Raw genomic sequence first — 12,531 nt, 5'->3', positions numbered from 1 at the left:
TGAAAACTGTGTCACAAGTAAATCCCATTTTCATCCAAAAATTGATTGGAAAGAGCACCGGGATCGTGTTGTACAGCATCTCTCCATTCTGCCAATGAACAGATCGCAGTGCAAATCTGCCTTGAAAAATACTGTGAAGTCGATAGCCTTTCTTTTACCGTGTCATTTTATTAATATTGATTTTTTTTGTTTTTCTTGCCATTCTGAAATGAAGATGATAGAGTGACAGCACCCACAAATTCTCTACAGTACTAATGAATCAGATAATAGTAAACAAAAAGGAGCATAAAACACAATTATTACTGCCCTTTCTCACAAGGCAGCTGATTGCATATTATTGAAGATTCAACGACCCACTGTCTCCAGCATAATAAGTGAAATGAGACTGGGACACAAAGAGATAAATTATTTCTGGGGATTTTTTTTATATATCATGTTGACCTTTAGAATGAAGATGAAGTCAGACTTGGTTAAAACAAATAGCCACATTTCATCTTTGGTTAGCCTTAGAACCGTACTGTTCAACCTTTGAACTTAATTTTCCATCTGAACCCATTTCCATGCACCATTTCCCCTCAGCACTGATAAGTGCCTGGTGCTGAGTGAGGCTGATTAGAAACATATTTTATTTAGTGTGATAAGAAAGCATTACTTAATATGCCATAATATTCATTTCTAACATGTCCCTATTACAAGACACCAAGGGCTGATAGATAGCTGGGATTGAGATAAAAAAAACACATACAGTGTTTCAACTTCCCACTCCCTTCATATTATTATCGTATCATCAACCCCACTATCTCTAACACAAGAGTCAAGGAGTTGGAAGCAAAGATATTTATAAGAGAGCGCAAGATTGGGCTCGGGTCAGACGAAAGGGTAATTATTGTAAAATGTCAGGTTAACACTGAGAGTCTCAGTTCATCCAACTGAGAGGAGATTAGTCCAGATGGAGACATTTTCTACACTACCAGTCAGCCAATAGGAGACATTCAGGATTAGCTGTGCACCTTCTCTCATCTCCACTCACAAAAGGTCATTTTCTGCTCATTGCTTCTCTCCTAAGATGTGCTTTTTTTTTATTTGTGCAGCTCAGGCAGGAAATAGGTCCTTTTTATCAGTAAATTAAATATTCAGAGTTTAAAAGCTGGTATTTTTGTGGCCATTTTCTCTCTCTCAAGGCCACTTTCATCTCAGTCAACAGAGGGAAATGTTACAGAGAAGTGTCAGTCTTGCAGTATTTATGATGTTTCTTAGCTCAATGAATTTAATCATTTTAAAATGCTTTGGAAGTTTCTTTTCTCCCAAGCTTATAGTTAGCAATGTAACCAATTTAATACAACTTTGATATAAATTGTGTAAGTTTTCGAGATGCTTGTGGAACTGCCTTACTGTTTTGTCTAAAGCACTGGCTTAGTGACACTAAGTGAATTTTACTGAGACCTGAGGATGTAAAGACAGCATATGATTTTTTTTTAATCCTTTACCTTGTGGTTAGTCCTGCGAGTTATCAATTAGCCCTAACATATATGGCTAAAATCAGACTGATTCTTCTGTCTTCGTTCCAGTGTTTTCACAGGGATATTACATTGTTTTGAACGTTTGATATTTCTGGTGGAATATGAAATCACGAAATGCTGCACCGTGGAAATTTTCTGCCATTTCCAAGCTGTCTCCCATCCCTTATATGGTATGATCAGCGGACATTTTGAAAACTCCAAGGAAGAGTCAACCTTCAACATGCTACCGATCAGTTTGCCACTTGACTAATTCAGCTAAATAAACTGGTTTAACTGGAAAGACACCACTTTGCTGTGGAATTATCTCATCTTTTTAAGCATCTTGATAAGAACACTATTTAAAGAAGCTGTTATTTGCAAGGCATTTACAGAGTAATTTGACCAGAAAAAAAATGCCACTAAACCTTGTGCTGTCAAGTTTTCAGAATCCATTTTATTCATTCTACAGTGCATGAGCAAATCAGAAACTTCCTAACAGAATTGCTGAATGCTCTAATACAGGAAAAATGCCACGTTCTTTATTAACAATGCTACTCTGGCAGCGCTGATGAATTGTTCCCTTGAAATTATTCCCCAAGTTTTGCATACTGTAAATTTTAACCTTTTATTTGCTACCTCACAAATTAAGATCGAAGATCCATAAAAAAAGACTGGTATCAGATCTAAAATGTGAAACCAGGAGAATCAAGAAATCATTATAACAGACAATTCTGAACATTCTTTCAGAACATAAATACAAGAAAATAACTTATTAAATCTCAGTTTGACAGTCCCAATCTGACTCAAAAGTAGTTGATGAAAGTAATATACATGTCAACAGGGTTATTCTTCTGTGTTGGCTTTTGTGTCACCCTGTTGGCATATACAGTGGTCCAGAATTTTGTTTTAAACCTAACAAATCCACAACAACTGTAACTGGTTTGAGAAGGTTTGATGTGTTTGTTGGTTTTCAGAGTGGGAAGAATGTTCTTGAGAAATAATTAAGTTCCATATTGGCGGCATAAACTACAACAGAATGCATAATCTTCAGTGTTTGGAAGAAACGTACTTGTCTTTTAAAATGAGAATTACTATCTTCAGAAGTTTTAGGTTTAATCAAGAGATTGAATCATTGACTTGTATAAAGTTTTCCTTTTTCTATATTGGAATTGGCATTTTGCAAGCAACACATTTTCATGAATATCATTTTGAATGGTTATTAAAATAAAACTCAAAACAATTTTTTCTGATAGAAAGTATACATGCCAACAATAACTTAAAGCTGAAAGACTGTGTAAGACATGTTTTACTAATGCATTGCCAATTTAATTTATTAAATGAAAATATAAAAAGATGACCTTCAGTTTTTAGAGATATAAATTTATGGTGTTCATCATGCAAGACATGGGAACTAATTCTCTTCAGGCAGTATGAAAGGAAAAGATAACATGAACTAAAGTATGCAACATATTTTATATCATCTGTCACAGAAACTTTGACATAAATTTGTCAGTCCATTAAATTAATGCAACAGTATCAGTTGCTTGCCAATTTAGGTATACAATTAATTAAAAATAAATACATTCCAAATGTCATAAGTGGACCCTGCATCAAAACCGTAATATTAACTGTTAAAAGCTATATAATAACTTTCTTCTCATTCTATAACTCTCATAGTTTAAGTAGTTTTTATTGTACAATGGGGAAATTACTACGCAAAAGTGAGCTTGTTAGATATGCTCTCCAAGTGGTTCCAAATTTAAAGTGAGTCAGAATAGAATAAAAACAGTTAAGATAATATTATCATCGGTTGAAATATCATAAATACGAGAAAAGATTAAGGTGTAATCTCATATTGTTGCAATGAATTAAACTGACTCACACTGACAGTAAAGATTCACACAGTCTGGCCAGTGAAAGCTGGGTGATTAAAATGGCAAACTCAGCTCATCCACATCATTTTCTTCCAACAGCTCAAGTCACGACTTGATCTTCTGATCAGGGGAGGGGAATGCCTGGTAAACAGGTCTTGTGCGGTTTTACACGTTTTAAGATTCTCGTTATTTATTGACGTTGACTTAACAAGTTCCTTTAAACCACATACCTGAATGTCTTCTTGTCTTCAGCAGCCACATTTTTCCATTAAACATTAGGAGGAAACACTGGCATAGGCCTATTATCTTTAGGCTATTCATCCTGAGACTCAGGTAATGTTCTGTGGATTTGTGTTTGAATTCCATCATGGCAGCTGCCGGAATTTGAATTCAATAAAAGTTTAGAATGAATGGTCACAATTACGTTGTTGTTGATTATCCTTTAGGAAAGGAAACTGCTGTCCTTACCAGGTCTGGCTTATGTGTGACTCCAGACCTACAGCAATGTGATTGAATCTTAACTGTCCTCTATGCAATTAGGGATGCACAGCAAATGCTGCCTAGCTAGCAACAGCCAGATCCCATGAATAACTTTTGTAAATATCCTACTCTTGTCAACTTTGATTCAGGGGAGTGATAGACTTATATTGCCCTTTTCCTCGCCTCATAAAAAGTTCAGGTTATTTGTCATTTGCCTTAGATTCTTGGCCTGAAATATCAAGTTTTTCTTGATGAGAACACTTCAACCCACTCCTCCGCAACTTGTTACATGTACATGAGTACGAGGAATTTGGAGCTCCAAGATAGATGTGCTCTGGATATCAGATGTGAAATGTATCTTATACTGATGTTTCGTGTTGGCTTCAGACTAGAACATATAAGTCAATATTTAAAATAATACCAGTCTCTACTGCCTATTTTTAAGTAAGCTTTTATGGATGCTAATTGTGAAATTCTTTCTTCTATGTTCCTATGGAATTGTCGGCTGCTCATCTCAAACTCATTGGCCGCAATGACTGGCTAGAACAATATAACTTACTGGCCTCAATAATTATCAAGTGATCCTCTCTTGTTTGACAAAATAACAGCCATGTTGAGCAAAGTCCACTAAGAATGAACAAAGTGAGGCTCATAATCAAAATCATGCAAACAATCCAGTGTCTTACACCATTTTTATAATAATATGGAACTAAGACCTGAAACATCCACACACGAATGCATTCAATTAATTGACATTTTTTTCTTGCTGGTTAGCCAAACATATTCAACTATTCATTTGAAATTCCATGGTCCCATTTTAATTCAGTATGGTTTGGTTTTGAGAGATTTCAGTCATTGTTGGTACCATGATTCTTGTCAGCCAAGTAAATTGGAAACACTCCATCAGAATAATCAGCCACATCTTAAAGATCTCTCAATCAAAGCTCCTAACAGGAAGCACACAGGTACTTCAAACAGTGCTGTGGGGTATTGTTGAGGTCCTGCTGTATGCAGGATATACATTTTTGACAATGCACTGGATTTCTGATAACATTGTGGTGAACGGATAAGGGAGCATTGTCCAACAACACAGGCAGCCTTGTCCTTAGGGTTAACTAAGAAGGTCCAGTATTATAATGTTCAGGTGGGCATCAACTGTCCACATCAGACCCAGACCCATGCCGTTAGCTGACTATACAGTCATCTTTGCTGATGTCAAAAAGCTGATATGTCCCAGCATGTGTTTGTCAGTTCCTAGACAAGGTTCACACTGCACTTTGGCTTGGCAGAAAATGCTTGGCAGGAAGCTCCAGCTTCACATCACAATAAATCAGAGTAGGATCATGTCAGACTACAATGGTGGAAAAGGTCATTTCCACATGCTTGGCATTTCCATTATTGAAATTGAATACAATGACATGTTGTGGGGGCTTTGAATTAAGTATCTGCTTCTGGAAAGATGTTTCTTATGTATTCAATATGGGCTCACTTTCGTTGAAGGTGGTGCTTTGTGTCACCAGGGTGAGGTGATCCACACATGCAGATTTGTGCGAATTTGTTGGCAAAATGTTGCTTGTGTGGACATTGAACAATGTTGACCCTTGTTCTGAGTTTCAGGATTGATAATTGGGGCACATTGACTTTGTTGTTTCAAATGGATAGCAGGAGCTAGGAGCTGAAGCACTGATTAATCATTGCAAGCTTCAGCATCAGTCCTTTCATCCAGAGTGTGCCATAAACCAAAGGCAGGTCGACCAAAGCTGCATCTGTCTCGATTTCTTCTGGAATCTACTCCCTATGGTCATCACAAGGGGCAAACATGTCTTCAGAAATCATAATTACACAAGAATTCCACGCGTCTCAAGGATTGCTGACTCGATGATGGGACAATTCTCTGGAGGATTGTACATTTCTGATGTTTATCAGTCATGTACATAATTGATATTGACCTCGACCATTCTGGTCATCAACTGCCCCGCCCAGTTTTACTATGACAATAAATTAGCTTCCATCCTGTTTTTGGGATGGAACTGAGGCACATCCAGTGGAATTGCCTAGGGCTCAATGAATGAAGGAGTTCTGGGGTATACCATCTCTATAGGCAACCTTTCCATTAATTATTACAGGTGAATCTTACTTCATTTCATCTGAGCAGATGACAATGGGACCATTCAGACCAATTTATGATCATTGCTGTATGTAGTTGTTAATGTAAATCTCACTTGATGTTGTTGTTGAGTGGTTTGTTTTTGCTATTCTCCAGTTTGGAATCCTATAAGTTTTAGGGTTTCATATATTGATGAATTAGCAGATCCAAGATGATACACAATCCAGCCAATTATTGACCCATCATTGAGCTTTTGATCTCTAGCTCAGCCAGTGATAGGGCTAGCAAGCAGCATTTGTTCCACCACAGCCTGATCAGTTTAGGTTCCTCCAAGTCCAGTCAGCTTCTGTCCTCATACAGCCTTTGCCCAAGCATGGACAGAAGACCAGGATTTCAGAGGTGAGGTGAGAATGACTGCTTTTGAGATCAAAGCAAATCTGGGATCAATGGGAATCAGAGAGAAAACATTTCATTTATTGGAATCATACTTAGCACCTTTGTGGTTTTTGGAGGCCAGTGATCTCGATCCCATGACATCACTGCAGGATTTCCTCAGAGCAACTTCCTTGGCCCAAATAGTTTCAGCTTTTTTTATGAATGACCTTCCTTCCACCATTAGGTCAGAAATAAGGATGTTCAATGATGATTACACAGTATTCAGCCCCACTCATAACTGTTCAGATACCAAAGCAGTCAACATTTATACGTAGCAAGGCCTGGATAATTTCCAGTGCTGGACTTTCAGTAACAATCACGTCACACAATTGCACAGGCAATTGACAAGTTGAACAAGAGAGAATCCAAACATCTCTCTTCACTATTCAATGGCATAACCATGACTGAATCCCCCACTATCACATCCGTTAGGTTAAAATCACAAAAAAAACTGAACTGAACCAGCCATATAAAATATCATGTCGACAAGTCTAGGTCAGAGGATATGAGTTATGTGCAGGGTAACTCATCTCTTGAATCCCCAAAGCCTGTCTGCCATAAATCAGGAATGTGATGGAATTGTGCGACTCTAACAACTCTCAAGAAGATTGACTCTGTCCAAGATAAATCATCCCGCTTGATTGAAACCACACCCACTGCATTATACATTCACTCCCTCTGCCACGGATACACGGTGGCAATAGTATGTGCTGTCTATAAGTTGCACTCCTATATGTTCCTTTAACAGTACCTTTCAAACCCATGACTTTTGTTATCTAGAAGAATAACGACAGCATATGCAAGGGACCACCACCAAATGCAAGTTTTCCTCCAAGTCACATACCATCCTGACGTAGAGCTATGTCCCCATCCCCTTCATTGTTGCTGAATCAAAATTCTGGAACTTCCTTCCTGTCAGCACTTTGCGTGTACCTACCATCAATTCTGAACACTTCCCATCAAGTCCGCAATGCTGCACCCCATTCCCCACTCACACACCCACCTACCTACACACATTCCCTCCACAGACTGCAGCAAGTTCAAGAAAGCAGAATCACTGCGACATTATCAAGGCCAAGAAAACTGGTTAAAAATGCTGGCCTACACCGCAATCCTCACAATTTGTGAATGAAGAAAAGGAAACAGGGATCCAGACAGATTGACTAGAGTATATAAAGTCTAGAACTTCACCACACTAAATCCATTATTGATGTCCAGCACAATCTAGAAACATTATTAGGGCAGTATTGGCACATTCACTATTTAGGGCTTGCCTGATTGTTGCACATTCAAACCCTCCAGCTCTTTTGTTCAGTAAGTTATGGACTCTCCCCGAGAACCTCATTTGTGGTAGCACTGATATGGAAACAAATAAACCAGACATATGTTCCAGTGTTGTGGCATTCAGATCTCCTCTTGAATGAACATAGAACCTAGAACAGTACACGCCCTTCGGCCCATGATGTTGTGCCGATGTATTATCCTACTAAGATCAATCTACCCTGCATACCCTACATTTTATTATCCTCCATGTGCCTATCCAAAGAGGCTTAGAAGTCTCTAAAGTATCTGACTCCACTACCACCATTGGCAGTGCATTCCACACACCCACCATTCTCTGTGTGAAGAACCTACCTCTGCCATCTCCCCTACACCTTCCTCCAATCACCTTAAATTTATGCCCCCTTGTAATAGTCATTTCCGCCCTGAGAAAACGTCTCTGACTATCCACTCTATCTATGCCTCTCATCATCTTGTACACCTCTATCAAGTCACCTCTCATCCCTCTTCGCTCCAATGAAAAAAGCCCTAGCTCCCTCAACCTTTCCTCATTAGACCTGCCCTCCACTCCAGGCAGCATCCTACTAAATCTCCTCTGCCCCTCTCTTAAGCTGCCACATCTTTTCTTTAATAAGGTGACCAGAGCTGAACACAATATTCAAAGTGCGGTTTAACCAGAGTTTTACTGAGCTGCAGCATAACCTCACGGCTCGTAAACTCAATTCCCCTGCCAATGAAAGCCAGCACACCATTAGTGTTCTTTACAACCCCATCAACTTGGGTCGCAACTTTGAGGGATCTGTGGACGTGGACACAAAGATCCATCCGTTCCTCCACACCGCCGAGAATCCTGCCATTAACCCTGTATTCTGCATTCAAATTCAACTGTCCAAAATGAGTCACTTTACACTTTTCTGGGTTGAATTCCATCTGCCACTTCTTTGCCCAGCTCTGCATCCTGTTAATGTCCCATTGCAACCTACACAAAGCCCTCCACACTGTTTGCAACTCCACCAACCCTTGTGACATTGGCAAACTTGCTAACCCACCCTTCCACTTCCTGATCCAAGTCATTTATGAAGATCATAAAGAACAGAGGTCCCAGAGCAAATCCCTGTGGAACACCACTGGTCACTGAGCTCCAGGATGAATACTTTCCATCTACTACCACACTCTGCCTTCTATTGGACAGCCAAATTTCCCTAAATCCTATGCCTCCTTACTTTCTGAATGTGCCTACCATGTGGAACCTTATCAAATGCCTTGCTAAATCCATATGCACCACATCCACTGCTCTACCTTCATCGATGTGTTTTGTCACATCCTCAAAGAATTCAATAAGACTTGTGAGGCATGACCTTCCCCTCACAAAGCCATGCTGCCTATTTCTAGTCAAATGGTGCTTTTTCAAATAATCATAAATACTATCTCTCAGAATCTTCTCCAATAATTTGCCCACCACAGAGCTCAGACTGACTGGTCTGTAATTTCCAGGATTATTCCAGGGAATGGCATTTGCCACCCTCTTTTATTGATGGCTTCCCAAAAGCAGTGCTATTTGGCTTTAGTTGAGTTCCACCAAGAAATTTATTTGTTCATTTAGGAAGTCAAGGAATATTTTGCTTTCATTTTTGTAAACAGTGGTGCAGTCCAAGATGTGGTGTTATTGCCATCGGATAGAGAGGAAATGATTTGTTTGTGATTGAAGGTTAGTTACGCATCTTCCACAGGCATTCACTTCCTGATTTCTGCTGTCAACTTCATTTGCTTCATAGCCTCACACAATGTGGGCAGTTGTCAAAGTCACCATTGTATAGGGTTGGCTTTAGTGCACTTGGAATGGAGAACTTCAGCTATTTTAAATCAATGAATCTGGACCCACTGAGAATGTGCAGCTCCTTGTCATGATTTTGGTGGTGTTGATGGCTTCTTCAATTGTTCAAAATGTGTTGAATTCCACAATGCTGTTTTTTTTCTGTTTGGTGGCTACCAGTGATTAAGTTGTATGTATAGAATGATAGCAAGTTGGCCTCTTGACCATTGAAGGCATGGTTTTATGAAATATAACATGTTCACAATCCATCCATAAAAGTCCCTTGAAGTGAACTTGGTGTATCTTCGTGCCAGAGTGTATCATGTGTGTTTCCTGCCTTTGAAGAATGCTGGTTTGGTCGCTTGATTTGGTGTTCAAAAGGCTGGGATATTGCACATCGATGCACAGCTGTGACTTGATGGTGTGAGTTGTCACTCCTCAATGAAACAACTGAGGCAGGTGAAAACTGCCATTTTCCACTCTATCATGCATTAGCAACCCTTCCTCTATCCATCGAATTATTCTGCTGTTTCTCTCAAATTGTTATTTATAGAAAAAAGTAGTAGAAGCTATTCAAAATTACCTTACAAATATTTATCTGAACAGCTTGTGTAGAAAATGACAAGATTTCTGACACAGAACAAGAGTAATCAATGTGCATAATTGTCACTTCCCATTGCCTGCCTGAGAAATTGACTATGTAATAGTGCAGCATTTACAGCCTGGGAGAATTATTGTTATTCAGAACTGAGAGATAAGCTTAGACCAATTGCATGGGCCTCTCTTTTGTCCTTTTTGATTACAGAGTGACATTGGAAGGCAATGGAGGGCTGTAAACTCACTGCATCTGTTCATATTTACCAATCCCACCACTAACTAAAGTCTGGTGTGATTGTGAAAGGCACAATCACTTCTCAAATAAATTAGTCATGGAAGTAAATCAAAAAGTCTGCATGCAGAATTACTGGTTTTCTTCTTTTCACATTTCCTCCTTTAGTTGTTTCTGAAATTCAATTCCCTCTGCAAAGGCTGTGAAGAGAAAAGCCCCAAATTCATAGTGCCAGGAGGTGTAGAAGCAGATTCTTTGTAGAATAGCTCTGGTCTTGTGCTTGGTATGTTCTTGCCACTTCTCCCTTCTAGTCTTTAATTGCCCATTTAATGGCATCAATGGATGATGGAGCAGGAAATCCATTTATAAGTTATGCTACTTCAGACTTAAATGGAGCAGAGGTTGACGGGTGTCAGGGTCCTAACCCACCATTCTTTGCCAGCTAAGTAAATTTCCTATGAACATCACATGTGGCTGCAGATGAGCATTATATTCGATCCCACTGGTTGCTTTGTAAAATCTGATTTAAAGTCCAATCACAGTGACTGTGGGGGATGGGGTGGAGGCGACGATAAAGTGGTAATATTGCTGGGCTAGTAATCTAGCATCATGGGCAACTGTGTGAATGTGAGTTGAGAGCTATCATATCAGATGGATAAATCTGAACTCAATAAAATCTGGAATTGGTGGAGAGAATAATGCTGGCCATGTAACCACTGTAAATTGTCATAAAATTCCATTTGGTTCACAAAAGTCCTCTAAAAAAGGCATCGGCCATCCTTAGTTGGTCTCACCTACATATGACTCCAAACACACAACGTGATGACAGTTAACTTCCCTCTTGGTAATTAAGATGGTTAACAAACGCTAGCCTGGCCAGTGACACTGTGAATGAATAGAAAAGGAAGTCTTGCAATAGGGAAAAATGAAATCATAAGAATTCACCTGCCCCACCCCGCTCCCCTCCATATTTATAAAAGTGATTGGACCCAAAATGTATTGGTAATGATTGTGATAACGGGATCAAACTAAACTGACTAAATTGTCCTGACCTTAAAAAAAAGAAAATCTGATACTCAATGTGCCATTTCATTGATGCCATTGTAAGCAATTCATGACCTTTTACTATTCTAACAACTGGTATTTTCTGCCTCGGACAAAACAAAACCATGTGTTGTGCAAAATTGTGGCAAAGCAAAGCCACTGGATAAATTTTGCCATTAATGCTTATGATCCTGGGGTGAGAAAGAACAAGTTGGCCTAGCTGTAAGGGGATGCCTTTTTTTTAAATTTAAAAAGGCAGATTGAATGCTGAAAATAAAAATGCCGGAGATCACAGCAGGTTAGGTAACATTCATGGAGTGAAAACAGGGTAGTTTTATCTCCACAGATGCTGCCTGACTTGCTGTGATCTCTAGCAGTATTTTTTTTCATACAGATTACAAACTCTTGCAATATTTTGCTTCTTGATTGTGATGCTTCCTGTTGTTAAATAGCTGTCAGTGTCTACTAGTACGGTTAACACATGCATGAGGCAAGATGACTTACCAGATCACACTGGGTTCTAAGACCGAGAAACACATCTAACTAACTATTTGAAGCAGGGATGAGTCTGTTGACCTTCTGTGTTAAATAAAAGTGGCAGCAAATTAGCAGGCCTGCGAAAATAAAAATTGAGGGTGATACAAGGAGCTGCTGATTCACTGTCAAACAAAGTTAAGATCTACACTGAGGAGACGGATAGATATTGCAGACAGAATGGGAAAAGGTAGACAGATAAAATTAAGTATTAGCCCATTGTTAGAGTCAATATTTATTAGCAAACAGAATTCGTTCAACTCATTATTGGTGGCATGTCACAACAATTTAAGCCTAAGGTACATAAATGGTATTTAAATAAAGATCTCACAAACTCTTTCTAATGAGATTGTGTATTTTATATAATATAAATAAATATGCACTACACTCGAAAAAGTGCCGGTGATTCATTTATCTCGTGCTAAATAATGTGCTGTCATAGGTGCTATGCTCAACTGCATTTGATCATAATTGCTTGTAGTAAGATTGAATGTTTAAACTTTATTCTCGGTTTCAATTAATCAAGCCCAGGTTTAATTTTCGTCTTAGTAATGGCTCGGTGGTGGTTGGTGGCGGGGGAGGGGTTGGTATTTGAAGAATGACAAAATATAAACCTGGGACGTTTGCGAATGAAA

This window comes from Stegostoma tigrinum, chromosome 33 (genome assembly GCF_030684315.1).
Source record: "Stegostoma tigrinum isolate sSteTig4 chromosome 33, sSteTig4.hap1, whole genome shotgun sequence".
Lineage (NCBI taxonomy): Eukaryota > Metazoa > Chordata > Chondrichthyes > Orectolobiformes > Stegostomatidae > Stegostoma > Stegostoma tigrinum.
Note: the sequence above shows the minus strand (reverse complement) of the source record.